Below are 27,738 nucleotides of genomic sequence, written 5' to 3' on the forward strand. Positions count from 1 at the left end.
TTTGTTTTATGTTGGGATTTGACAGTGGAATTATGTTTGTTTTATAAACAGCAAATAGAAAAGCATGGTAGAAAAAAACAGAAGGGAATTCATGAGTGATGGCTACTTAAAAGCTCAACAAAGATCTATGAATAACCCAAATGCAGGTCGGCTTGCCCTTTCATCCCCTCACAACTGTGCAAACATTAAACAACCAGACACAATCCCCTGAAGGGCATGGCCATGGAAATGGTGCCCACGTTCGTAAGTCAGAGCCTTTCACTGCAAAATATTTGCTGTAACTGGTGACAAGCCATGCACTCACTGGGGGCTTGGCAGCAGCTTCGTTATTAAGGATGTCTGTTACAGAAATGCGTCTGTGTTTATTTATCATAAAGGCAACAGGAGTTGCTAAGCAAATTCGTGATGCAAATAGCAGAGATGTTAGCCTACTTAAGAGCAAGGAGCTTAAGTACTGGCCTTTACGTTCACATAATAAATATGCTCATTACACCTCTTCCTACTTCTGTAATAATGTCCTGGCATGGTTCCCTAACATGTCCTCCCTCTTCCCTTTCAGCATTTGTCCTGTGGGTGCTTGATTATAATGCAACTACATTTCCTTAAAATATTCTGTTTCTCCAGCCTATCATTTATCATCCATTAATTCACAAAACATTTATTAAGTGCCTGTTGTTTGCTAGGTGCTGGGAATTTGACAGCTTATTAGTACAAGATTTGTATTTGTGGAGTTTCCATTCCAATGGGGGAAGATCATCTATCAAGAAGTAATCAGATAAATAATACCATTTCACTTAGTGGTAGATATCACAAAACATACACAGTTGGATAAGGGATAGTGTGTGTGAACGGGTGGTCAGAGAAGTCTTCTTGGAGGAGGTGACAACTCTGCAGAGATATGAACACTGGGAAGGAACCAGCCATGTGGCCACCTAAGCAAGAGCTTCCAGGAAGAGAGAACCTTCTCTGAGATCAGTATTCACACTGTGACATATACATACAGACAGACATATATACATAAATAGTGCTGAATGTTTCTTCCTTCAGTTTCTTGAACACTCTGAGCTCTTTTCTACCTTTGCCCATCCTGTTCCCTTACTGGATCACTCTTGCCCATGCTCTCACCTGGATGACTCCTCATTTTTCAGGTCTCAATCCAAACACCCCTTCTTCAGAGAAGTCATCGCTGACTATCCAGTCTAAGACAGGTCCTCCTTGTGACTTTCTCTGATAATATCTGCTTTTACCTTCACAAAGTATAACTGTATGCTGTATTAGTCAGACTTCTGCAGAGAAACAGAACCCATAGGAGATATATATATAGATCAATTTATTTATCTATAGCTATATCTCTACATTTGTAATCATATAGATACAGATTTATTATGGGAATTGGCTCCAATGATCATGGGGGTTGAGAAGTCCCAAGCTCTGCTGTCTGCAACATGGAGAACCCCAAAATTTCGTGGCGTAATTCAGTTCAAGTCCAAAGCCCTGAGAACTGGGGGAGAGGGGGTGGCAATGGTGTAAGTCCCAACACAAGCCTGAAGGCCAGAGAACCAGCACTGATATCCTAGAGCAAGAGAAGCTAGGTCCCAGCTCAAGCAGAGAGAGAACATTTGCCCTTCCTCTGCCTTTTTGCCCTATTTGGGCCCTCAGAGGACTGGATGATGCCCAACCACATTGGTGAGGGTGGTCTTCTTTACTCAATCTGCTGATTCAAATGCTAATCTCTTCCAGAAACACCCTCACAGACACACCCAGAAATAATGCTTCACCTGCTATTTAGATAACATTTAGCCCAGTCAAGTTGACCCATAAAATTACTCATCACGTATGTGGACTTATTGAACACATAGAAAGCATTCAAATAACTGTTAAATGAATGAACCAATGATTGAATTATAAAATAGTCATCCACAGAGCATCCAAACCACTCAGGTTTAGAACTGAGAAAAGCATGGGCATGGAATACCAAGGAAAAAGTCATTGAGAAAAGTAAGAATTTAAGGAAGAAGGAAAGAAGATGGAAGGAAAATCTGCTAAGAGAAGCCAAGCCAAGGGGTAGGGTTAGGGAGGAAAGGGGCTGAGAGCAGGCCAGGTGACAGTGGGCAGCTGTAGCAGAGAAAGTCTAATAGAAAACAGCTGCACTGCAGGCTGATGCTGAAAAAGACTTCAGCACTAGTTAGAGGGACAGCGTCATGCATGTCTGAGGTGCAAAGCCTGGGGGGCCCACCTGGGACACTTGCTACCTACTATACAACCTTCCTCTGCCTGGACACTTTCAGAACTGGACAGGGTACTCACTCCCAGCATCAGTTATGCATCCATCCCCACACTGTGAATCTTCTCTACTGAAAGCATTCATCATTCCTTAACCATTCTTCATGGGACAGTGGCCAAACCATCCACTCTCTGGTCACCCACCCTCATGACAGTTTCCAATTTGTCCAGATCCCCTTTTCAGGGTGTGGCCCAAAACAGCACCCACTGCACCAGAAGTGGTTGAAGCTGGGTGCACTGGGACAGCTGCAACACTGGGAATCTTGATGGCGTGACGTTCTAAAAGCCTTTGAAACCAACAAACCTGCCAGCTGGCTAGAGGCCTGGGATGGCTTTGAGCCCCACCTGCTTTGACAGGAGAGGTTACAGCAGATGCTCATGTATTTCATTGTGTGGCAAATGGATGCAATGTGGGAGGAGAGGGAAACAGAACCTGGGGTAAGGCGTGAACCTTTCTGGGCGGCCCTAACAGATGGGGCCATACATAACGAGATAACACGGTTCCAATCTCGGGGCCAGCTGCTGAGGCGTGACTGTTTTCTTAACAGAAAAAGAAGAAATTCTCCTTGAAATGAAAAATACAAGGCAGACAAATGTGCCCAAGGAGAGCTGGAGGATTGAGGGCCCTCTCAGAGCTCTTTGAGTAACCATCAAGTTCTACTAAAAAGGCCACTGCAGGTGAGAGCAGATTCCTTGTTCCTTGCACAGGCTGGATGAAAAGCAGACCCCGGGTGTTCTGTGTGCACCTTCCATAGGCACAGGCACCTGCCTCTCTGGTTGATGTTGTTTCGGACAGTCTTCTCCTTGGAACTATTATTTCCCCAAATTTCTTTTGCCAGAAAAATAACTAAAGCGCTTGGGTCCCCTCCCTTCCTGGGACATTCTTTAAAATGTATCCATAAAAGTATATCTTAAAAAGGAGTTGTTCGGGTTTTCAACATGTGAATAATTGATTTGTTACAACGCACAAAAGAGCATTTGTCATTTCAAAACAACCAAGACCAACCGTGCTTCTTCCTACCGAGATGAGTGTGGAGACACTTGACTTATTGCTGCCATTAAATTGAAGTGTTTGGCTGATTATTTAGTATTTCAGAATTCCTTATAAATCATCACCTTATTTTGGTGATTACAATTTTAAGGAGAGGCACTTGATTTATGGGCAACATCAGAGAGGAGAAGCAGGGAGGAAGGAGGGGCCAGGAGGTGCAACAGAGGCAAGAGGCTCAGTGAAGATACAATTGGAAACATCTGTTTGATGCATCGCCCTCTTCTCTACAAATTGCAGGCCTGGAATATGCCTACATTTGGGAGATTTTTGTTACCCAAATTTGGCAGATAAATATAACAAGGGGGAGGTGGTAGGGGTGGGAGCAGTGGCAGGGGAAGGGGTGTTGTCCAAGGTTCTTTCCAGATTTGGATGTGCCAGTCCACTCAGGATTCTGCCCACCTCTTCCCCAGTTGGGGGTAGAAGAGAGTGGAGTTCTAAAGTGAAATTCATCCTATTGTGCTGCATGAGTAAACCGCGGTATCTAGGTCCGTGTTCACAGTGAAAACGGGCAAACGAAAGGGCTGGTTCCAGCTGGACACAGCTGGATTCTGAGATGCGGCGGAGCAGAAAATGACTTTTAGGCTCCAGTGAGTCCATCAATCAATCGCATTTATTGGCAGCCAAAGGGAGGCAGACCAATGCAACAGGCACTTAGGAGGGCCCTGGGAGTGATTAGACGTGATGCCCATCCTGGATCAACTTACAGCCTAACAGGGAAGACCCGAGTGACATGCCGATTGCCCTCATCGGGTTAAAAAACCATATAAAATATGTCATAGGGTAGCTATGTATAAGTGGCACCTGGTTCATAACAACTCTCCCAGCTGGAAGTTAGTGTCTGAAATTTCTTCCCAGGGAACAAAGACCTCAACTCTGACAATGAGAGGTCAAGCTTGAGTTTGAAACACTCCAGAAGAAGGACCCTGACTGGTGAGATATTTCAGTGCTAGATTTTTTCAGTTGGAGCATGTACACATACCCAGGTGGACAGGATGGTGAAAGAGATTCAAACTAATCTTACAGAGAATATATCAAGAAAATGGGGCATTCTGCCTGGAAAAGAGAGGGGATATGAGAGCTCATATGTATCTGAAAGGTTGTCATGGGAAGAAGGAAGCAGATTTATTTTGTAATCATGCCAGGGAGAAGAATGAGTATTGCTGGTAGAAAGCTGCAGAGAAACAGACTTTAGTTCAACATAATCTAGCAATTAGAGCTCTGTGGGTCCAGAAAGGTGGTAGACAGTGAAAGGACAGTCTTGGGTGGCCATGTCAGAGTCACAGCTCAGAGATTTCTGCATTTGGTGAGAAGTAACGCTAGATGCAATTTAAGGTCCCTTGTCACTGTAAGATTATATGATTCTGTGATTCAAATTCATATTAAAATGTGTATGGTTAATAGGTTTTTTCCAGAAAGCATATTGTACTAAAACCAGAGAGGAATTTATAAAAAGTGATGGAGATGTTGATGAAATTATATGTGCCCCAAACTGGAGCAGTGGACTTAGAAATGGATAGTGACAGTGGGTTGTCCTTTTCAGCACTGAACTTGGTATCCTAAATTGGAGAGGATATCCACATCAGGAGCAAGAACAAACACACTGGCATCAGCAAGTGGTTATAGATTCTGGCTCTAGCATGTAGCATGTGGCTTTGGAAAAGTTACTTAACCTTTCTGAGTTCTGTTTTTCTCCTTAGCCAAGTGAGGACCTAATAGTGCCACATTCATAAAGACATTGTGAAGATTTGAGATAATTTACGCAAAGAATTAACACAGTGTCCAGCATAGCAAGCACTCAATCATTATAAGCTATTAAGAGTAGCATTGCACTTTCTTAATTTAAGATGCACTTTTTTTAATATATTTTAATGTTTCTGAAATCAGAAAATGTCTTTTAATAGATATTCACATTGAATGTATTCTTTCTCTACCACCACCACCACCACCACACACACACACACACACACACACACACAAGACATATACACAGAGAGCTCTTTCTAAATGCAGAGTACACCTTGCAAAGGGCAGTGTCTTAGAATCAAGGTCTGCATCCTCCTCCATGCAGCCTTTCATGGTTACCAGGCTGAACTCCTGTTGGGAAAATAAAAAATAAAATCTGCTAAATCAAGCCCCCATCTACGCTTGCTCCTTCTACACCCTGTGCAGGGAGCCCATTCTGAATTTAGCAAACAATACAGGCTACCATTGACCCTGCTCTTTCTGTGTGCCTGGTTGTGGTTCTGTACTAGATGGGTACACATATATCACCTCATTTAATCCTCCTGTCAACAGTCTGAGGGCAGCACATTTATCACCATCTGGACACTGAGGCTCCACATGTCTCAGAGGCTGGCCCAAAAGCATATGGTTAGTAAGCAGAGCATCTAGTTTATGAACCAAATCTCCCAGGATGTTGTAAGAAAGGTGGGGATTATAACTCGTTTTCACTTCCAGGTTTTTAATTTCCAGGCTATGGCCTCACATGTGGCTTTTAACAAATAGTGATACCATGGGGACTGGGGAGAGGCATGCGGGAGAGAGGACTGGTATAGCCACCAGTGTCTCAGCCTACATCGACCCTCCACGTACCTCCTGAAGGTGCCTGTGGGCCCGAGCACACATGCATACACAGACACACACAAACACACACAGGCACACACAGACACAAAAAAAACACGCACACACAGACACACATGCACACACACATACACGTGCGCGCGCGCACACACAGACGCACACACACATGCGCACGCACAGACACACACACGCACATACAGACACACACATGCACCCCCATACACTCTGGCAGCCATGCAAGGGAAAGGCCTGGGGTGAGGGTGGGCCTCACTGGAACAAGGATGCTGGTTGTTTCCCGACAGCCTCCCAAGACAGTACTCACTTCTTCAGCACAATTCCCAGTCCAGGGACTGGTCCTCAGCCTCACAAGCCTGGAAACGGGATCTTGTCAGTCCCCAGAGGAAGAGGACTCAGCAAGGCTCACTCAGACCAACACTCACAGAGGATTGATCTAAACCAGTTGTTAGTGTATCAATTTGCAGCGAGAGCTCCAAGTGCCAAGTGGCCCACATGAGTGGGCCAGACTAGGTTCCCTGGCCCTGGAGTCAGCCAAATGCCAGCACATGGCTCCGTGAGCAGGGAGTCAGGGCGGGTGAAAGGAAGGCCTGATGCCTCATTCCCAAGAAGGCCGGCTCGCCAGAGGAGCAGACTCGGCCCAGGCCTGGCCCTGCTCCCTCCCCTGCATGAGGCCCTGCCACCTTTGCCCCTTTGGCCCATTTAGAGGTGCTCCAGAGGCTGACCAGCCCTCCTTCTCCCAAAGTCAACCTCTTCCCAGAGGTTACAGGTTCCATGTCTGGCTACCTCTAGGAGAAGCCCTTGCCGAGCTCTACCTGCCCCTCCTCCTTGCCCCTCCCCTGCACGTACACAGGACATCTGGAGGAACGAGTGGGGGACACTCACCAACCAGACTCTGCAGGACAGAGAAAGAGGTGCTCAGAGGGTCTTGGCCTATTTCCTACTGCTGCTACACTGCAGGGTGAGCCCAAACTGCAAGGTGCCCCCCATCCCAGCAGAGCGGGTCTCAGGCATTTTACTCCAACACTTTCAGCCTGGAAGGAAGTTCTTTTGCCCCAGCCCTGAGGTGTATGGGGCAGATAAGCCCTTAGGAAGGACGTCTCTGAGCCCAGTTCACTGTCCCCGAGGCTCCTCTCCACCTTTGCCCCACTGCCCTCTGTCTGCCACATTCCCCATCAGGCATTCAAATCCCCCTCCAAGCCTAAGCCCAACCCTGAACCTTGACACACACCACATTCCTACAGCCACTCAACTGCAGGAGTGATTCTGGTCCCTGGGGCTCCCCATGGCCTCCTGGTACTGCTTGAGATCCCCCTGAGAATGGAAAGTGCATCTGGGTAATAATAACAAAACATTTACTAACAACAAAAATAATAATAATTGCATCTATCATATACATATCAAATATTTACCATATGCCAGGCAAACTGCTAAATGCTTAACATCTGTTAGAACCTCATTTAAGCCCCCAAACCACCCCAAGAAGTGAGTGTTGCCCACATTTCATGGATGAGGAAACTGAGAAGCCAAGAGTAGGATCCCCAGGGCCACAGAGCAGATGTGTGGCAGGGCCAGGACTTGAACTCAGACCCACCTGACTCTAGCTCCATGCTTAGAAGCACTACTCTATCTTGCCACCCCTCCAGCAGGGCCACCCATCTAGTGGCCCTGCCAAGTAGTGCCATGATGGCAAGGGTAGTGGGAGGCTTTATCTCTTCCATGATTTATTCAGAAGGGTGAAGAAGAGAAGAAACGTAGTTCATGGGATCTCAGTGATGAGGGCGCTGTTTGGATGGGATGCTCAGAGTCTAACTCCACCAGCATCCCCCCATACTTTAATATGGACTATTAAACACTTCCTAGTTCTATATATACTGCTGTGCAAGAACAATTTCAATTTTGTTTCAGCCAAATTATCACCCCTAAAACCTTACAACATGAAAACTCTTAAGCCACCCCAATCTGATTCGGCCATCATTATTCAGGGCTAGGACCACTCTTAGGTGAAACTACCCACCCAGGTGGCCCCTTCGTACCATATCTATCCTCCCAGGACCATTTTCTGCAGCCAGGACAGCTTTCATCAGGCTGTGCCTCACGCCCTGGCTGGTGGGCTCTCTTCCAGGCACACCCAGCTCCTCAGCCCACAAGCTTCCGGAGCAGTCTGTCCCTAGGCTGCTTCTTGAAGACCATCCCCATTATGCATGCAAAGAGCTCCTTTTTCCCCATGGTTTATCAGCATGGTGTCCAAAAAAAAGGGGGAGAATTGCAACGAGAAACAAATAAAGCTATGGTTTTAAGATTCCCTGGCATAATTCAAAGGAAGATTATGCTAAGCATGGAGGAAAAAAATCGTCTCATCAAAGGAGCATCATTAGAATTTTCCACATCATTTAAACCTCTGATTTAAACCAGTAGACTTGTAAAAAAAAAAAAAACTAAAATAATAATAAGACTACCATTCTAAAAGCACACAAGACGTGTCTAAGCAAATGCCTGGGAAGCTGCTGAAGATGTCTTTTAATGGGTCCTTCCCCTCTTCCAACACTGACAGGAACCAATAATTATGGTTTTCTGGATGATTAGCATGAAAAGGGAATAGGCCAGAAAATCTGGACCAAGGATTGCAGCATGTACATGAGGGAAATGGGCAGGAGTCATAATAAGATGATTAGAGGCTGGCAGGTTCAACAAGTATATTTTGAGCCTCTGCTCTATGCCAGGCCCTGTGCCAAGAACTTACAATACAAAGATCAAAACAAAACAAAACAAAACAAACCTGGTCCCTGGCCTCAGGCTGTTTAGGGTCTAGTGGGGGTGACAGCCTGGTACTCCAGCAGCTACAGCGTGATGAAAGCATGGGTGCCTTTGACACATACAGGCGGCAACTCGAGTTCAGCTTCCAGCTCTTTGACTCAGTTGGGAAAGTCACTGAACTCTCTGTGCCTCCCTTTTCTGATATAGCAAATGAGGAGAATAGTAATGATTTGAAGTGTGTAAAGGGCCCAGTATGCACTGACCATTATTGTTGTTATAATAGATGGGACTCCCAGTCTAGTCCCCATTCCCTCACCCACCACCACCAAAGCCAAGGTTGGCAAAAGGCTTGGTGAGCTGTGTTATCAAGGATGGGGCAGTTGGCCACGAGGAGAAGGTGGGAGGCAAAGGAAATAGCATGGGAGAAGCAGAGGCATTAAAGAAACTCAATCACAGGGATGGTGGGTAATGAGATTTGGAGTGGGGAGTAGGAGCCCGTAAGGCAGAGACGTACAAAGGGGTCGGCCCCTGAGGAATCTTCTTTGTCAGACTAAGGAGCTTGAGTGCTTTTGCTTGTGTATTGGAAGCTGTTGAAGGGTGCTAAGCAGAGGAACAGCACAATCGGATTTGCAACCCAGAACAGAGCTTTGCATGGGAAGAGGCTAGAAGTAAGGTCAGCTAATAGAAGTCTGGCAGGATCTTCCTCAAACAAATGACACAAAGTAGGATGGATCAAGAGAGGAAATCAAAAGATATTTACGATTTCCAGTTCAAGAAGGTGGATTGGATACATGTACTTTTATCTCTGTTCCTTCCTGAAATCCCACGAAAAGAACAGTATATAATAATTTTTTTAAGTATAGACCCCAAAGTTAAAGAGAATAGATAAAGAGTCAATGGCAATAAGCTTTTGGCAACCTGAAAGCAGACGACTGGCTGGTAATCAACAAGCAAACCCAAGGAAACTGGATTCTGGCCTGGCAATGAGCAAAACCAAGAACCACCTGATCTGCACCAGAGAAGCCGCCAGGCCCATGCCTGGGCAGCACTGGGTCCTCTGCAAATGAGGGGAAGCAGGGGCCCAAACGGGAAGACTTGGTGCATGTTTATTTATGAAGAAGCTAAAGACCCAAACCCAGGCCAGATGACTGCCTCTCCCCACAGAGTATCACCTCCAGCCTCTAGGACAGCATTGCCCATAGAAACACAGTGTGAGCCACACACGTAATTTTAAATTTTCTAGTGTCCTCATTAAAAAAAAAAAGAAACAGTCAAATTAAGTTTGATAATATAGTTTATTTAACCTAATTTATCCAAAATATTATCATTATTAAAAAATTATTGATGAGCTCTTTTACATTCTTGTATTCAAAATACATTGTGTACTTTAAACCTGCAGCACACATCGATTCGAATGCTGGTTTCATTGGAATACTGTGTTTAGATTTCATAAAATCTACAATCTGAAAAGTAGATCCACAAACCCAAGTTTTTCCAAAGTATATAAAAGTCTCCCAATACCAAAAAAGAGTATGCATTTTTTTTTAAATGAATTAATGTAAATTACAAATTTAGTTCCTCAGCTCTACTAGCCACATTTCAAGTGCTAACAGCCTCCTGTGGCTAGAGGCTGTTCTACAACTCAGGTCTAGGATCTCTGGACTAAAGGACACCAAGTCCAGCTGAAATCAGGGGCACCATACTAAAAACAAAGGAATTACAAGACTGCTTGTCTGCATACTGGATGTTGAGACTTCCAGCCTTCTTTGAATGGGCTCTTATGATTGCTCTTAAGCCAAACTCATACCCTCCAGGCAGAAGACTGAAGATTCTCTTCCAGGAAATCTGACCAGTCCAAAAGGAAGGTCTAAACCTATGATATCAAGGGGTCCAGCCAAACAGTCTAACAAAATTGCCCTATATTGAGGTCCAAGGTTGGTATAAGCCCCAACCATGAACAAACAAGAAGCCCCAAACATGTGAGGAACACCTCTACCATGGAGACAGACTGAAACAAATGGAGGAAGGCAGCTGGAGGGAAGGAGAACACATGGGAAAAAGAAAACATCCAGATAGCTGACAATAACTCTCAAGAAGCATGTGAAGAATTTGAAGCCACTAAATTAAAACAGGATGCTATTAAAAAGTAATTTTCAGAAAACAAACAACAACAACAAAAAAGAGCTCCTGGAAATTAACAGAAACCTGTGAGCAGAAGTAAAAGATTCGATACAAGGGCTGAAAGACAAAACTGAGCAAACCTCCCAGAAAGTACAGCATAAAGACAAGGAGACGGAAAATGAGAAAGAGAAGATTAAAAAAATTAGGGGATTAACTCAGGAGATCCAGTGGCTGGAAAATAGAATTCTACACAGAATGAGGAGAAAATGGTGGGCAGGAAAACTTTTTTTTTTTTTAATTTTTTTCCAGGAAAATATCCTGTAGCTGAAAAAACATGAGCTCCCATAATGAAAGGGCCCATTGCGTACCCAGCACAATGGATGAAAAATAGACTTACTCTAAGGCATAAAAAGGAAATTTTAGAACCCTGGGGCCACATAAAATACCCTCAAAGTTTGCAGAGAGGGGTGAAAAAAAAAAGATTACAGATAATGGATCAAAATATGATTGACGTGAAACTTCCCAAAGGTAACTCTGAAATTTAGAAGAAAATTAAGCAAAGCCATCAAAATACTGAGGGAAAATAATTTTTAGCTCAGAATTCTGTACTTATTCAAAATAGAAGATAAATGTGAAAAAGTAAAATAAAAACACTTAGAGACTTACCAAGTTAAAAAAAATTCCCTCCCATGAACCCTTTTTCGGAAAGTTACAAGAGGTTACACTACACCAAAATGAGGAAGTAAATGAACAAAGCAGATGACACGAGGTCTGACAGGAGGCCTGATGCAAGTGAGAGATCCAGGGGCTCCTGGGATGCAGGTGAAGGATGACTGAGTGTGGTTTCTGTGCAGCAGGCAGAGGGCTCGGCAGGCCAGCCTGGAGTTGGTCAGAAGCTTTGTGAGCAACCTGAAGAAGACAGTGATGAACTGCCTTTTGTGCTTGAACATATTGAGAGGAGATTCAGACATCTGGGTGAGGGCTTAGGGGTTGAATTCGTCATGAGTACAAAGAAAAGTATGGAGAAAATTTTAATGGAAGATAATTATAAACAGCCACAGGGATCAAAAAGTTGTGCAAGAAAGGACAAGTAATAACTAAGCTGCAAACAAAAATTACAGTCATAATTTTGATCAAACCAAAACTGCCATGCTCACTTCAGGAGCACATATACTAAAATTGGAACAACACAGAGAAGATTAGCATGGCTCCTGCACAAGGATGACACGCAAATTCGTGAAGTGTTCCACATCTTTTTGGGAGTTCAAGATCTGCATATTAACTACTATATATAAAATAGATAAACAAGTTTCTTCTGTACAGCACAGGGAACTATATTCAAAATCTTATAGTAACCTATGATAAAAAAGAATATGAAAATGAATACATGTATGTATATGTATGACTGAAACATTGTGCTGTACACCAGAAATGGACACATTGTAAACTGACCATAGTTCAATTTAAAAAAAATGAAATTGTCATATGAAGCTAAAGAGAGGATGGGGGATTACAGAAGTGTGTGGTGTGTGTATAGGAGGAGATAAGCGTGAAAGAAACCTAAATTCTCACCATAGAGGAAGCAACAGATGAGACTAAACTTGAACTACCAAGAAGCAGTAGTATAAATTTAAAATTCAGAGCTGGAGGTAAATATCAAAATAACTGAAAAGGAGAGGCGACTTGACACAGTGGACTGACCTGGGGCTGAGGCAGCAGTGGTTTTTTTTGTTTGTTTTGTTTTGGTTTTTTTGGTTTAAAACAATAAGAATTTGTTCTCTCTTAGTTCTGGGGACCAGAAGTCCACAATTAAGGTATTAGCAGGAGCATATTCCCTACTGAGGCTCCAGGGTGGAATCGCTTCTCGGTCTCTTCCAGCTTCTGGTGCCTGTCGTCATTCCTTCACTTGTAGCTGCCTCGCTCCAATCACTGCTTCTGTGCAGCAGCATTTTTAAAAGGACTTGCAGAACCACCTGGCTCTGTAAACCACAGTCACATTGAACTTCTGAAAAAATTAAAACTTTAAACAAGAGAACTATTTAGACACTAGGCTCAACAGCTTTCTAATTGCAAAGAGAAAAAAGAAGGAGGCAGGTATTAGTCAGCCTGTGCTGTCAGCAAAATACCATACACTGTGCGTCTTTACCAACGGGAACCTGAACTCAGCAGTTCTGGAGACGGGAAGCCTGAGACCAAGGTCCGCTAGGGTCAGTTCCTGCTGAAGGCTCTCTTCCCGGCTTGCAGATGCCCACCTTCTCACTGTGTCCTCACATGGCCTCTTCTTGTAAGTCCACAGTCCCATTCTGATTAGGGCCTTACCCTTACACCCTCATTTAACCTTAATTGCCTCCTAAAGACTCCACCTACAGATACGGTAATACTGGGGGTTAGGGCTTCAACATCTGAATCTGTGGGGGGACACAATTCAGTCTGTAGCAAGGAGTCAGAATTGACTTTGATCCAGTTGGAGTAACTAAATAGATGGGATGTCACCACAAAGATATAAAACATAGGTGGGGGGAGGGGGGACAAATGGCCAGTCAACTGGTAATGGATAAGTTCCAGCTTAGGCTAAGTCTGCAGGGCCAGTGGGACATCTGAGAGGAGCCATCCAACGGGTGATGGTACGTAGGAGTCTAGAGCTCAAGGTCCAGGTCAGAGCTAGAGACAGCAGTTACAGATAGTAGATAAACCACGGATTTTCTGGGAATGGAGTAGGGTTAAGAGGAGATACAAGGCAAACTCAGGCCCCTAAAGATCACCGCACTTAAGGGTCTGTGGGTCTCATGGAGAGGAGACCCAAAGGAAACTGAGTATGTGATCAACAGTCAGAGGCACCAGAGAGACCCAAGTAGATAAGGACTGAAAATTGTGCACTTGGTTTGATGCTGAGGACACTGGTAGGTCTACCAGAGCAGGTTGAGTGGAGTGGAGGGGACAGAAGCCACACTACCCTAAGTTGAGGATCAAATGGGAAATGCGAGGCTGAGGCATGAGTAGGCAGCAGAGCATTCTTTTCAGATGTTTGGTTGTGAAGGAAAAAGAGAGTTAGGGTGAAGGTGTGACTTCAAGCACAATAGTCATGTGCTTAGGGGGAAGAGCCATGAGGAAGAGAAGATGTGGAAGAGACAAGTGGTCACTGAACAAGTGATGATGCTACAGTAGATATGAGGGGGGAGGGGCACGAAACTATGGTGATGGAATCAGTCTTAGGAATAGCATGCCCCCATAGGAATGGGAGAGAGTAGGAGAGAAAAGGAAAGGGGGGAAAGTAGGAGAAAAGGGTAAACTGTGGAAGCTGGATTATCCCCACAAGTTAATCTTTTCTGATTTTCTCTCCCAAGAGTTTCTGAGTGAGAACACTTGGCCACTACCTTCTATGGTGAATTTTTGCTCCTGCCCCAACCATCCTTTCCTCATCTTGCTTCTTGGTACTCCAGCCCTCCTGACCTTTTCCGTGCCCTACTTGCCTATCATTAACATGGTCTTTGCTGAGCCTCCACTTTCCCCATGACCAGCCTCGTAGCACAGGACAAGCACAAAGGCAGCCGAGCGCAGCTGGGACTGAGGCACCCAGGTCCGAGCACTCAATACCCAGCTGATGAGCCCTCCAGAGGGTACAGGGAAAACAGCTGGAGGCATAGCTGGGCCGTAGTTGTCCTTCGAAAAGGTGCCTCCCTGGCAGGTGGAGATGATACTGTCACCTTCCTCAACATCAGCCTCATAGATTGAGAAGATGGAAGAGTGCAGGGGAGGCCAGCCCACCAAGATGTGAGTCTTTCATCATATCCCTAGTCATTTCCTTTTAAAAGAAATACAATATATTCTCAGACCCAGAAGTTTGTACTTTCAGTATTCACTGACTGAGAAAACACAATTCAAAAGGCTTCTGTGAATCTACTACTGTCTTTAAGTATTTTTACTTTCCCAAGAGCACCTACATATTTGCAATATATGTGAATATATAATTTCAAGATACACCTGCCTATAAGCAATGCCTGACAAGTGTATGGATCTGTTGAACTCTTTGCAGTAAATCTGCTTTTTCCCAGCCATCAGGCTCCAAGACCTGCTTGTCGGAAAAGATTGATCCAGATTATACCAGGGTTTGGGGAGGGAAGAGATACTCTCCCACGGCAGAGAGGTAACTTCTTGAGAGCAAACCAGATATCAGCAAGAACAGGGAGCGGAAATCCTCCCAGAGCCAAGATTCTATGGGAAGGTGGAATTCTAAGTGTCTTCGTCTTCTCCTGCGTGGATTTTGCCACCCATGCCTACAGGCACCAAAGAGTAGTATCTAAATGAGTGTGTGACTCTCCAAGTCTTAATGAATGTGTAGAGATCACTGGAGTGAAAAAAATGTTTAAATTAGTAACTGTGTCAGCTATTACTTGCATCAAAGCTCTCTCTTCAGTCTTAGGATATTATCCTAGTCCCTCCCTCTCTATCCTCTCAATTTTGCAATCCATTATGTGCCAGGCTAGATGCTGTGTACATCCTATGTGCCACCTCATTTAATCTTGACAACACCTTCATGGAGTTGGTATTATTATCCTCATTTATAGATGTAGGAACTGAGGGTCAGAGAGGCCAATTGTTTTGCCCAAGGTCACACAGCCAACAAACGACAGAGTTAGGATCCAAACCCAGGTTCTGTTTGGTACAAATTTTCTTTTCACTACAGAACACGGTCTTCTTTCCCTCTGAATCACAAAAATTGTGTTAAGAGATGGAGTGGAGGTAGGGGTGGTAGTCGTTTTTTTCAGCTTCCAGGCAGAAGGAACTCCTCCTAATGGCATTTTCAAAATTAGAATGTATTTTTTCTGATGTTTATAATTCAGGCAATTGCAGTGACATTCAGTTGAAACCTGGCATGCAAGATGTTCGTTTCTCTTAAAAGTTCACTTTTAATTGGCCCCAGTTCTTTCCAAGCCTGGAAGAAATACAGAATGCGTACTTCTGCCGTGTTCAATGTTGAAGTCTGTTTGACACAAAGACTCAATACCTGGAGTTTATACTGAATTCCCTGGTAAGAGAGGGGAGAAAGAGGTGAAAGGCAGACAAAGAAGAAAGGAGGGAGGGAGAAGAGGTGGGGCCTTGCTGGAGCACACTATTCCCACGGGGGCTCTGGAACCCAGAGCACATTCTGTAAACCACATGCAGTAGGACGGTACCCTGCAAAGGAGACCGCACTGCCCTCACTCCCCACAGATATCTGGGGACACGTGGGCTGCGGCCATGATGCCCCACTTGACCAGTTTGGACAGTCCTTACTGGGTCTTCCACTGTCATAAAAATGGGCACCCTCAAGAGAAGCTGGACTGCGTTCAGTCAAGTGATAGAAGAATTAAAGACTTCTCTAGAGTGGGTGGGCACAGCTCAGTGGTAGAGTGCGTGCCTAGCATGCATGAGGTCCTGGGTTCAGTCCCCAGTACCTCCATTTAAAAATTTTTTTAATTAAAGAAAAAAATTTTTTAAGACTTCTCTAGAATTCTCAGTGCACTTCTGGGCTTAGCCCAAATCCCAAAGAGTTCTAAAATTCACATTACCTAAAGAGAGGAAACCAAGGAACCAGAGTAGTGTGGTGGGAAGGACAAAGGATGAAGTGGAGCCAGAAAGTAGAGATTTAAGTCCCAGCCCTGCTCTATTATTTGCTACCAACATAAACTCCTTGAGACTCAACTTTCTGGGCTGAAAAAATTGAGCTAATAATCCCAAGATTATCATGAGGACTAAATGCAGCATCATATGTAGCCTACTTCAAACTACTGCTTCTTACTATAGCAAACTCTGTATTCTGACAAACCCTTCGCCATGCTATGTAAAGCCTGGAAATAAAGGATTCAGGAAGAAAGTAAAAAAATTCTCAGGGGCCAAAATAAGGTGGAAACCTAAGAGGACACTGAAGCCCATGTTCCCCGCAGGGCATTTGGCAAACCCAGGTGATCTTCTGCTTCAATATTTGTGGCCTAGTGGTTTACAGGAGACAAGAGACAAAGGCTATGGCCGATCCAAAATGGGCAGTCCTGTAGGAGAAACACTGTTCCCTGCTTGAAGCTAGGAATCAAAGGGCTATGTCCTCAAAGGGTGAAATAGAAATCACACCCCATACCCTCGCCAGCGGGAACAGACCTTGGATTCTAGGTGGAGAGGATAAAAAATTTCTGAGAACTGCAACTACAAACCCAGGTCAGAATCGGGATTTGAAGCTCAAATTTTTATTACCTGGATTGTCCACAAAACCTCAAGTTGAGACTCGCTTAAAGAGGTCCTTGTTTAATAGTGTCCCCAGGAGCCTGTGAGAGACAAATAAATCCTTTCTGGAGAAACTCATCTTCAACCCAGGCCTCAAATAATTTCTAAAGATAGAGTTCCAAAGGAAGTATAATTATACTCATAAAAAAGCAGAATCACAAGGAAACATGACACCATAAGTAAAACAGCCTCCACCTCATCATACCCATAAAAACTTCAGATTTTAGAATTAACAGACACAAAGTAAAAAATATATTTGATACGTTCAGAAATAAGAAGATGAAAATTAAGAGTAGGAATAACTATAAACATGACCAAACAGACTTGAAAAAGAATCAAATACGTCATCTACAAACAAAAAAATTATAATAATTGAAATCAAGTCAATCAATGGATGTAACACTATTAGACACACCTAGTGAGAGATTTCATCAACTCATAGGCAAATCTGAAAAAAATTACCCAAAATGCAGCAAAGAAGTAAAAAAAAAAAAAACTTTCTGAATATATGAAAGTTTATGAAAGAGAGCTTAAGAGGCACAGAGGCTAAAGTGAGAATGTCTCACTTACATCTCACCAAAGCTTCAAAAGGAGAGGAGAGAGAGACGGGGACAAGCATCATCTGAAAAGATCTGATTGCTGAGACTTTTTCAAAACTAAAAACACATTAATCTTCAGATTCAGCAAATTCCAAGCAGAATAATTAAAACAAAATCCACTTCTAGACATACTGACTCTGCAAAACATCAAAGGCTTTAAAATCACCATGAGAAAAACAAAAGACAAATAATCAAACTGACAGGTGACTTTTCAAAGAAAGCCAAAAGACAATGGAATGATACTCTCAGGTTCTAAGAAAAAAAATAAACTGTACATCCAGCAAGATTTGTATCAAGAATGGGGGTGCAACTTTCAGACGCAGATTGAGACAGGTGTCATCAGAAGACCCTCATGGTGCCAGTTATCAATTTACTGCTTCTTGGCTCCGAATTCAGCCTTCTGCTCTGCAAAAGTGGAGATCGGATCTTTAAACAGTATTCTTTTGCCAGCTGGCATCATGTTTAGCTTTGTCAATAGAGGGCACTGGAGAGATGCTGCAGAGGAGGTTTTCTTTCTGGTTCCAGTTCTTAACCTCTCAGCCCAGCTTCTTTGATACCAGGCTCCTCCACAGCAGGACCATCAGCAGCACCCAGCAGCTTCCTCAGCACCCACCTCAGGTGGCATCATAGACAGCTCCCAATGAACAGCTTCCCCTGGCCACCTAGAGGACAGATCTCCAGCAAGTTCCACCAGTGCGGTACCACAGCAGCTTCTCTGCCATTTGTGAGCGAGCCATGGCCACACTCCCTCCAGCAAGGTCTGGGTATCAGCCCTGGGGGACTGATTCTTGAGCATTCTATCTCAGCCCTAGGAGCGCTGGCCACCCCTGCTATCTGCTATTCCTATATTCTTTCAAGTTCTCTTTGTTACTTATTACCCAACCCCTTATTACTCTAAGTCCCTATTATAGTTAATAATTCTTTTATTTTAATTGAAGTATAGGCAGTTGGCAATGTTGTGTCAATTTGTGATGTACAGCATAATGTTTCAGTCATACATATACACACATATATTGGTTTTCATATTCATTTTCATTATAGGTTACTATAAGGCATTGAATATAGTTCCCTGTGCTATACAGAAGAAACTTGTTTTTTAGCTAATTTATTTATCAATGGTAGTTAGTATTTACAAATCTCAAACTCCCAATTTATCCCTTCCCATCCCCGTTCCCCCCTGGTAAGCATAATTTTGTTTTCTATGTCTGTGAGTATGTTTCTGTTTTGTAGATAAGTTCATTTGTGTCTCCTTTTCTTTTAGATTCCACATACGAGTGATATCACGTGGTATTTTTCTTTCTCTTTCTGGCTTACTTAGAATGATGATCTCCAGGTCCATCCATGTTGCTGCAAATGGCATTATTTTTTCTTTTCCATGGCTGAGTAGTATTCCATTTTACATTCACGCATACCACAACTTCTCTATTCAGTCATCTCTCAATGGACATTTAGGTTGCCTCCATTTCTTGGCTATTGTAAATAGTGCTGCTATGAATATTAGGGTTCATGTGTCCTTTTGAATTAAGAGTTTTCTCTGGATATAGGCCAAGGAGTGGGATTGCTGGATGATATGGTCAGTCTATTTTTAGTTTTTTGAGGAATCTCTATACCGTTTTCCATAATGGCTGCACCAAACTACATTTCTGCCAACAGTGTAGGAGAGTTCCCTTTTCTTCACGCCCTCTCCAGCATTTCTTATTTGTGGACTTTTTAATGATGGCTATTTTTTAAAATAATTCTTAGTATTAAACTTTTCCTGCTCAAATTACTGTGTAGTTTCTCTCTCCTGATTGGACCCTGATTGATCTATTCACTAACTAAAGAGCATGCTTAAGACAAAAGAACAATGATCACAGATAGGTCTGAGATGCAATAAGGAATGACAACCAAAGAAAGTGGTAAATATGGTCAATCTGAAAAATACATATTCATTTCCTTCTTCATCGCCTTAAACCCAGCATGTCTAAAGAAAATCTCTTAAGAAATTCTCCTTTTGATCCTCCTCTTCTAGAAAAGACAGAATGGTGGCATGATGAAAGCATGAGCTTTGGAGTCAGACAGACCAGGGTATAAATCACAGCTCTGCCACCTGCTAGCTTTGTGACCTCTGAAAAGTTTCTTAACCTCTTTAAGCCTGCTTCCCATCTGAAAGCTGAGATACTGATAACTAACTCACCTTTGTGCCATTAGACTTAATCAAGATAAACCATATGAAAGCATCCAAAATATAGCACCTTCTCTATTTCTTTTGAAGAAACCATTTTGAAAAGACACATTCCCCCAGAGATCCCTGACTCCCCCTCCTAGTCACAGAGCTTTCTTTCCTCCAGAGGACCTCAATGCTCTTGAAAGGATTCTCCAATGTTCTTTTCCTAATGGGTTTATTTCATCAGCTGATGTCTGCCCATGACTCAGAAGAAGAAAAGTGCTGAAACAGCCCTTTCTACCACCTGATTCTCTTCCCTACCTAATGGACTTCTAAATCTCTAAATCTGAGCCCTGGCCCTTGTGCTGTAATCCAATCCAGGAGAGACCAACTGTCCTGAGCCAAAGATGGATTGGCAAGGCAAAGGAAATGCTTACCCCTTCTCTAAGGATATTTGCTGTGCTGTGAGTTATAAGTCAGTGCATCCTCGCTGGCACTGACTGAGCCACAGCATTATGTAATATACAGGATTGGTGGGGGAGGGGGGACTCTTCCCCAAGTCCATGGAATAATCTGGGCATCAGCCAGCTCTACTTGTCCACCATGTGTCTGAGTGTAGCTGGTCTGAGTGGACGCCAACTAGACCCTGCACTACTCCTTCAGCCACTCAGCACACTGTCAGTGATACAAACAGCATTCTATGTGCGGAGCCCAGTTTCAGGACCTGAGCCAAACAAATGGAAAATTACACATGGCCTCTGTCCGCAGGGAGTTCATCCAGAAAAGAGCAAGTGAACTCACAGTTTCACAATCTCAGCATTAGAAAGGCCTCAGAAGCTTTCTGGTGCATCCTCCTTCCCAACCCAGGATTTTCAGTGTCTGATGGAATGTTTTCAAGGAGAAGGAGTTCACATTCTCCAGGACAGGGTCTCCCATGAGAGAGGAGCTGAGCACTAGAAAGTTCTATGCTTGCAGCTGAAAATTTCCTTCCATGAATAAAAGAGCCTATGATCCAAACTCCAAAACAGTGGGGCCAATGTCTAAACTACAGACATATGGGTTGACTGGAGTGTCCCATGACTGGCAGTCAGAGAACAGTGTTCAGTGATTGCTTCATGGCAGAAGTAACTACTTACCTATTCACTTGAGTTGGGACCTGCCACTGACGTCTTCTGGATCAAAGTCTCTCCCCAGAGAGGGGAACTTCCGATTCTGGGAAGATAGACTAAACACCCCTATCCCTCCTGCTAAGTACAACTAAAAGCCCTTGATACTACATTCAAAGACAAACCTAAGAAGCATCTGAAAGGTGGAGATAAGTAGGTAGACCAGCTGGAGACAATGGAACCAAGGATGAGATGGTGATAAGTTGCCTGGGTTTTATTTTTGCCTCCTATGTCCTAGACATGGAGGGACAGAAACTAGCAACCTGAAAATGCCAGAGATGCAAACCAAAAACAGCCCCAACAAGTCCTGCTCTCTCAAGCCAGAGAACCAGAAAAGGAGCAGCCAGTGAGACAGAAAACTTTTAGACAATAACCACTCTACTCCTGCCAAGCACGTTAAAAAATCTGAGGTCTCATTCACATCCATGCCAGCACTGGTCGAGTGGGGAGCCTAGCATTTCATTCCTGTGAGGCTGTGATGAGGCACCCTAATGACTGCAGCCAGGATGGGGTCAGTGAAGGACAAACAGGAAGCTGAGACGTACATCCCCATGGCACAGCAATGAGGCCAACCACTCCCCTCCCACAGTTTAAAGGGACCACCTGGGGATTCTGGACCTTCCTCCCCACCTGGGAGCCATGAAGCATCCTTCCACTGCTCCCTGCAGTGGTGTCACCTGGGGCCTAGTGGAGAGTCAGGACTCTCACCACCTCCTGACGGTGTCAATAGAGGTTGAATGGGGAGTCTGCACCTCTACTTCCACCTGGCAGTAACGAGGCAGCGACCTTCCTCCCCTTGTCAGAGCCGTGTCAGAGAAAACCAATTAAAGCAGGAAGTATGAATAAGATCCAGAGTTGCAACATGATACAAAAATGTCCAGGTTTCAAGTTGAAAAGATACATGCACCTCAATGCTCATGGCAGCACTATTTACAATAGCCAAGACATGGATGCAAACTAAGTGTCCGTTGACAGATGACAGGATGAAGACGTAGTGTATATACACAATAGAATACTACTCAGCCATAAAAAGAATGAAATGATGCCATTTGCAACAACATGGATGGACCTAGAGATTATCAAACTGAGTGAAGTAAGTCAGACAGAGAAAAACAAGTATCGTATCATTTATATGTGTAACCTAAAAAAGATACAAATCAATTTATTTACAAAAAAGAAACAGACTCACAGACATAGAAAACAAACATATGGTTACCAAAGGGGAAAGGTGGGGGAGAAATAAATTAGGAATTTGGGATTAGTGGATGCAAACTACTATATATAAAATAGATAAACAACAAGGTCCTACTGTATAGCACAATGACCTATATTCAATAGCTTGTAATAGCCTATAATGAAAAGAATATATTTATATGTATAACTGAATCACTATGCTGTACACCAGAAACTAACACAACATTGTAAATCTACTATACTTCAATTAAAAAGAAAAAGTCCAGGTTTCAAGCAAACATTTCTTGTCATACCAAAAACCAGAAAAAAATCTCAAACTGGGTGAAAAATACAATCAAAAAACGCCAACCCCAAGATGAAAGAAATGTTGGAAATGTTAGAATTATCCTGAGATCTTAAGGTAGCTAAACCCCCCCACACACAAACACTACAATGAGCAATTATAACAATGTTTGAAACAAATGAAAAAATTGGAAAGTCTCAGCAAAGAGATAGAAAATATAAGGGAGAACGAAACTGAAATTTTAGAACTGAAAAACACAATAACCAAAATAAAAAGCTCTGTGGATGGGCTCTACAGCAGAATGAAGGGCATGGAAGAAAAAAGTCAGTGGACTGAAAGCTAGAACGATAGAAATCACTCAGTCTGAACAACAGAGAGAAAACAGACTGAAAAGGGGGAACAAATCCTCAAGGGCCTGTGAGACATGACAAAACATCTAATATTCATGTCACTGGAATCCCAGAGGGAGAAGAAAAAGAGGACAGGTATGGAAAAGAATTCAAAGAAATAATAGCTGAAAACTTTCTAAGTTTGGCAAAATAGATAAGCCTACAGACTCAAGAAACAAAGGTGATCCCAAATAAGATAAACCCAAAGAAATTCAAAATATATCATAATTAAAATTCTGAAAATAAAAGACAAAAAAAATTTTGAAAGGAACAAAAGAGAAACACCTTACCTATATGGAAAAACAAAACAGTTTAAAATACAGTGGATTTCTCATTCAAATCATGAGCGAACACTGGAGAATTCCACCAAGCATTTAAAGAATAACACCAATTCCACACAATTCCTTCCAAGAAATAGAAGAGGAGGGAATACTTCCCAATTCATTTTATGAAGCTAAGAATACCCTTTTACCAAAACCAGACCCAAACAGTACAAAAAAGATAACTACAGACCAATATCCCTCAGGAATACAAATGCTAACATTCTTAACAAAGTATTAGCAAATCGAATTTGGCAATACGTAAGAAGAATCATGCATTGTGACCAAGTGGAGTTTATTCTAGGGATACAAGTCTTGCTCAATAGTCAAAAATCAATCAACATATACAACAAGCGAAAAATGAAAAATCACATGATCATTTCAATCAATGCAGACAAAGCATTAGACAAAATTCAGCACCCATTCATAATTTTAAAAAAAATCCCAGGAGAATAGAAACAGAGCGGAACTTCCTCAACTTGATAAAGAGCATCTACAAAAAATCTACAGCTAACATTATGTTCAATGGTGAAAAACAGAATGCTTTCCCCCTAAAATCAGGAACAAGTTAAGGATGTTCACTTCTCACTACTCTCACTCAACATAAGAACACGAAGGGCGTACTGGAAGTCCTAGCTGGTGCAATAAAGCAAAAAAAGAAAAGATAAACCATACAGATCAGAAAGAAAGAAATAAAATTGTCCCTGTTTGCAGCTGACATGATTGTCTATGTAGAAGATCTCAAGGCATCTACAAAAGAATTCCTAGAATAAGTCAATTTAGCAAGGTCACAGGATACAAGATAAACATACAAAAATCCCTGTTTTCTATGCACTAGCAATGAATGCAGAAATTTAAAGTACAATATTATTTTTAGTCACTCAAAAAATGAAATATTTAGCTGTAAATCTAACAAAGCTAGTACAGGACTTACATGCTGAAAACTACACAATACTGAGCAAAGAAACCAAAGAGGAATTAAATAAATGGAGAAACTTCACATTCATGGATTGGAAGACTCAACAGAGCAGAAATGTCAATTCTCTCCAAATTGATATACAGGTCTAATACAATTCTTACCAAAATCCCAGAGAGATTTTTTGTAGATAAGGACAAGATTATTCTAAAATTTATATGGAAAGTTAAAGAACAAGAATAGCTAAAAGAGTTTTGGAAACGAATAAAGCAAAAGAAATCAGTGAGTTCAGTTTTAAGACTTACTGCCTTACTAATCAAAACTCTGTGGTATTGAAAGAAGGATAGACACAGTGATCAATGGAACAGAGCAGAGCACCCAGAAGCAGATCCACACAAATATGCCCAATGGATTTTTTGACAAAGGTGCAAAAGCAATTCAATGAATGAAAGATTACCTTCTCAACACATGGAGTTGGAAGCAACTGGAAATCCACAAACCAAAAAAAGTAAACCTTGACTGAAGTCTCACATGTTAAACAGAAATTAATTCAAAATGGATCATGGGCATGAATGTGAAACATAAAACCATAAAACTCTGGGGAAAAGAAGCAAGGGGGAAAATCTTGAGGATCTAGGGCTAGACAATGAGTTCTTCAACTTGACACTTCAAACACAGTCCACAAATGGAAAACTTGATAAACTAGACTTCATGGAAAATTAAACACTTGGTTGCTCTGGTGAAAAGTCCTGATGCAACAAAAAAGCTACAGACGGGGAGAAAATATTTGCTGATCACTTATTCAACAAAGGACTACATTCAGAATATATAAAGAACTCTCAGAACTCAACAGTGTAAAAACAACCCAATTAGAAAATGGGCAAAGGAAGTGAAAAGTCATGTCACCAAAGAGAATATACAGATGGCAAATAAGCACATGAAAACATGTTCAGTCAACATCATTGCTCACCCCAGAAATGCAAATTAAAACTACAATAAGATATCACCGCACACCTGTCAGCGTGGTTAAAATAAACAGTGACAATACCAAATGCTGGCGAGGATGCAGAGGAACCACATGGCTCCGACGTTGCTGGTGGGGATGTAAAATGGCACAGCCACTCTGGAGAACACTGCGGTAGTTTCTTTAAAAAGCCAGCATTCAGCTATACCATACCATCCAGCAGGTGCTCTCCTCTGCACTTATCCCAGAGAAATAAAGACTTACATTGACACAAAAACCTGTGCATGAATGTTTATAGCAGTTTTATTTACAGTGGCCAAAAACGGAGACAACTTGGATGTCCTGCAAGGTGTGAATGATTAAACAATCTGTGGTACATCTGTGCCATGGCATACTACTCAGTGACAAACAGGAATAAACTACTGATGGATCACAGCAGCCCAGATGGATCGCCATAGAATTCCGCTGAGTGGGAGAAAAAAAAATTCATCCCAAAAGGTTATGTTCTGTATGATTCTATTTACATAACATCCCTCAAATGACAAAATTACAGAAATGGAGGACAGGTGAGTGTTTGCGTCAGTTAAAGGGAGGAGGTGGGGAGAAGGGAAGCAAGTGTGACTGTAAAAGGGCAACAGGAGGCATGGTTGTGGTGGTGGGCGGAAATAGTCTGTATCTTGATTACATCAATATTTATATCTTGGTTTTGCTATTGTGCTATAGGTTTGCAAAATGTTACCATTGGGGGAAATGCAGAAAGGGAACAGGGGACCTCTGCATTATTTCTTTGCATATGAATCTATAATCATCTCACAATAAAAGTTTAAAATAAAAAGAAAAGTACCCATCCCATTTGCAGTACTGCCTTGATTTAGCCATTGTTTGGCCTTTTATACCAAGCTCAAAGCCAGACTGCTGGGAGCCGGAGCCAGGCTTGCCCCCTCAGCACTTCCTCTCTGCTGACAGTGAGGTTAAGGGCAGCCTCCTGGCACCAGGCCTATCAGGGAAGACTGACTCTTAAAAGAGGATTCAGGGAAGGAAGCAAGCCAGCCTGGCATGGGTGCTTGGAGCAGCAGACCCTGCCAACCCAATCATTGTCCAGTGCCCACCAGAAGGTCACAAGGTCCTTGGTGGCATGAGACAATGCACCTCCTGGTCACCTGGCTTTGTCCCAAGAGCCAAATGTAAAGTGAGGCCCTGGTTCCTTGGGTCAGTTTTCTTTAGAGTGTGCAGAGTGGCAGAACACCTCTGGATCATCAATTTCTCTGCCATCTAGCTAAGGCTATGAGCCACTGGCCACAGCAAAGCCACTCCCCCAGGGAGGAAATGTGTGGAGGTGATCCAGTTCTGCACAGATATGGTCCCATTCTCTCTCTCAGTCCCCTGAAGTTCCACAACACTCTTCCATCACCAGAGTCCCTGAGGCACCTACCACTCTTCTCAGCCATGCATCCTGCCGGGGTATTTCCTCAGAAGTGAGTTTAATGTGGATCTTACCCTGAGAGCCAAGGGAGTCATCTCTGCAGGTCACGGATATGGGAAGTCGCTCCTCAGAGAAAGAAATGAACTTTAGTCACATCTGGACCTAAGTCAGAACACCCCTAGATGGTTGTGGAAGTTTGGGGTGCAACAGCTGAGCGGAAGATTGGCAGGCAGCTGTGTATCCAGAAAGGGTGGAAACCAGAGAAAGCTGAAAGATCTGTAACTCCCTCACCCTGAGAGGAGGCGAGTGGGGCCGTGGCTGCGGTCTTCAGAAACCTGAGGGCCATTATGGAGAAAGGGACACATGTTCTGTATTACTCCCTGAGTGACGGCAGCTGGGACAGCAAGAAAGAAACTACAGACAAGCCCATTTTTTTCCTGGAGTTTCTCAGTGGTGGAATAGACTGCCTGTGCCTGTAGCAAGCTCTCGAAGCCTGTGGAGAGATTAGGGCTGATGGTCCTTTGAAAACAACATTGTGAGGCTAGAATCTTAGATGGTGAAATCTCGTCATGTTGAAAACTCCTGAAAGAGGTAGAAGCCTCACCTGAGGAGAGCCCAGGGCGCCCTTGCACAAGGACACCACTACCTGGGAAGCAATAAAGGGCCCCGAGTAAAAGGCCTCTGTTATCCAAATGCCATCAGGGCAAAGCTCTCGGGAGCTCCACTCAGCATCAGCAGCCAAAGCCAGCTCAGCTGACCCCAACCCAGTCTGAACCACACTGGCAGGAGCAGAGACCAGCTGACAAACACACCTGCCAAGCACACGTGCTGACCTGCTTGTCCAGCCTCTGCTCCTGCTGTCCAGCTGGTCTTTGCTTTAAACCTGAAGTCAGCAAACCTTTCTACAAAGGGCCTGACAGTAAATATTTCAGATTTCACAGACCATGTAGTCACCATTGTGGCAAATACCCAACTCTGAGGTTGTGGCAGGAGAGCAGCCAGATAGCCTGCAAATGAATGAACATGACCATGTTCCAATAAAACTTTACATACACAAACCGGTGATGGGCCAGATTTGGCTCATGGGCCACAGTTTGTCCACCCCTGATGTCAACTCATGACCACCTTAGCCGGCAGGCTGGATTCTCACTGATCGTGAGTTATATCTATCAAAGAGCCCTTACCCTGGGTGGCTGGCTCATTCTCCCAGCCTCCTCCAGGACTTCTGGCTCTCTGGGGGCCAGCCATGGTCAAAGAATCCACCCCTGGAGATCTC

General features: G+C 43.3%; 1 protein-coding gene and 1 non-coding gene across 7 annotated transcripts in view; one reads left to right on the forward strand and one right to left on the reverse strand.

Annotated features, from left to right (window-relative positions):
* LOC116666442 overlaps positions 1-6,442 on the reverse strand; it is a 176,545-nt gene extending 170,103 nt beyond the window's left edge. For all 6 annotated transcript variants that reach the window (XR_004323292.1, XM_032489021.1, XM_032489020.1 and 3 more), the window contains exon 1: positions 6,237-6,442. The gene's annotated coding sequence lies outside the window, so the exon portion shown is untranslated. The remainder of the gene's footprint in view (positions 1-6,236) is intronic.
* A 5,514-nt stretch (positions 6,443-11,956) lies between these two features.
* LOC116666732 lies at positions 11,957-12,063 on the forward strand. Its single transcript, XR_004323630.1, has one exon. It is a non-coding gene; the product is annotated as a U6 spliceosomal RNA (small nuclear RNA).
* The last annotated feature ends 15,675 nt before the right edge of the window (positions 12,064-27,738 follow it).

The sequence above is a fragment of the Camelus ferus genome, chromosome 10 (genome assembly GCF_009834535.1).
Source record: "Camelus ferus isolate YT-003-E chromosome 10, BCGSAC_Cfer_1.0, whole genome shotgun sequence".
Classification (NCBI taxonomy): Eukaryota; Metazoa; Chordata; class Mammalia; order Artiodactyla; family Camelidae; genus Camelus; species Camelus ferus.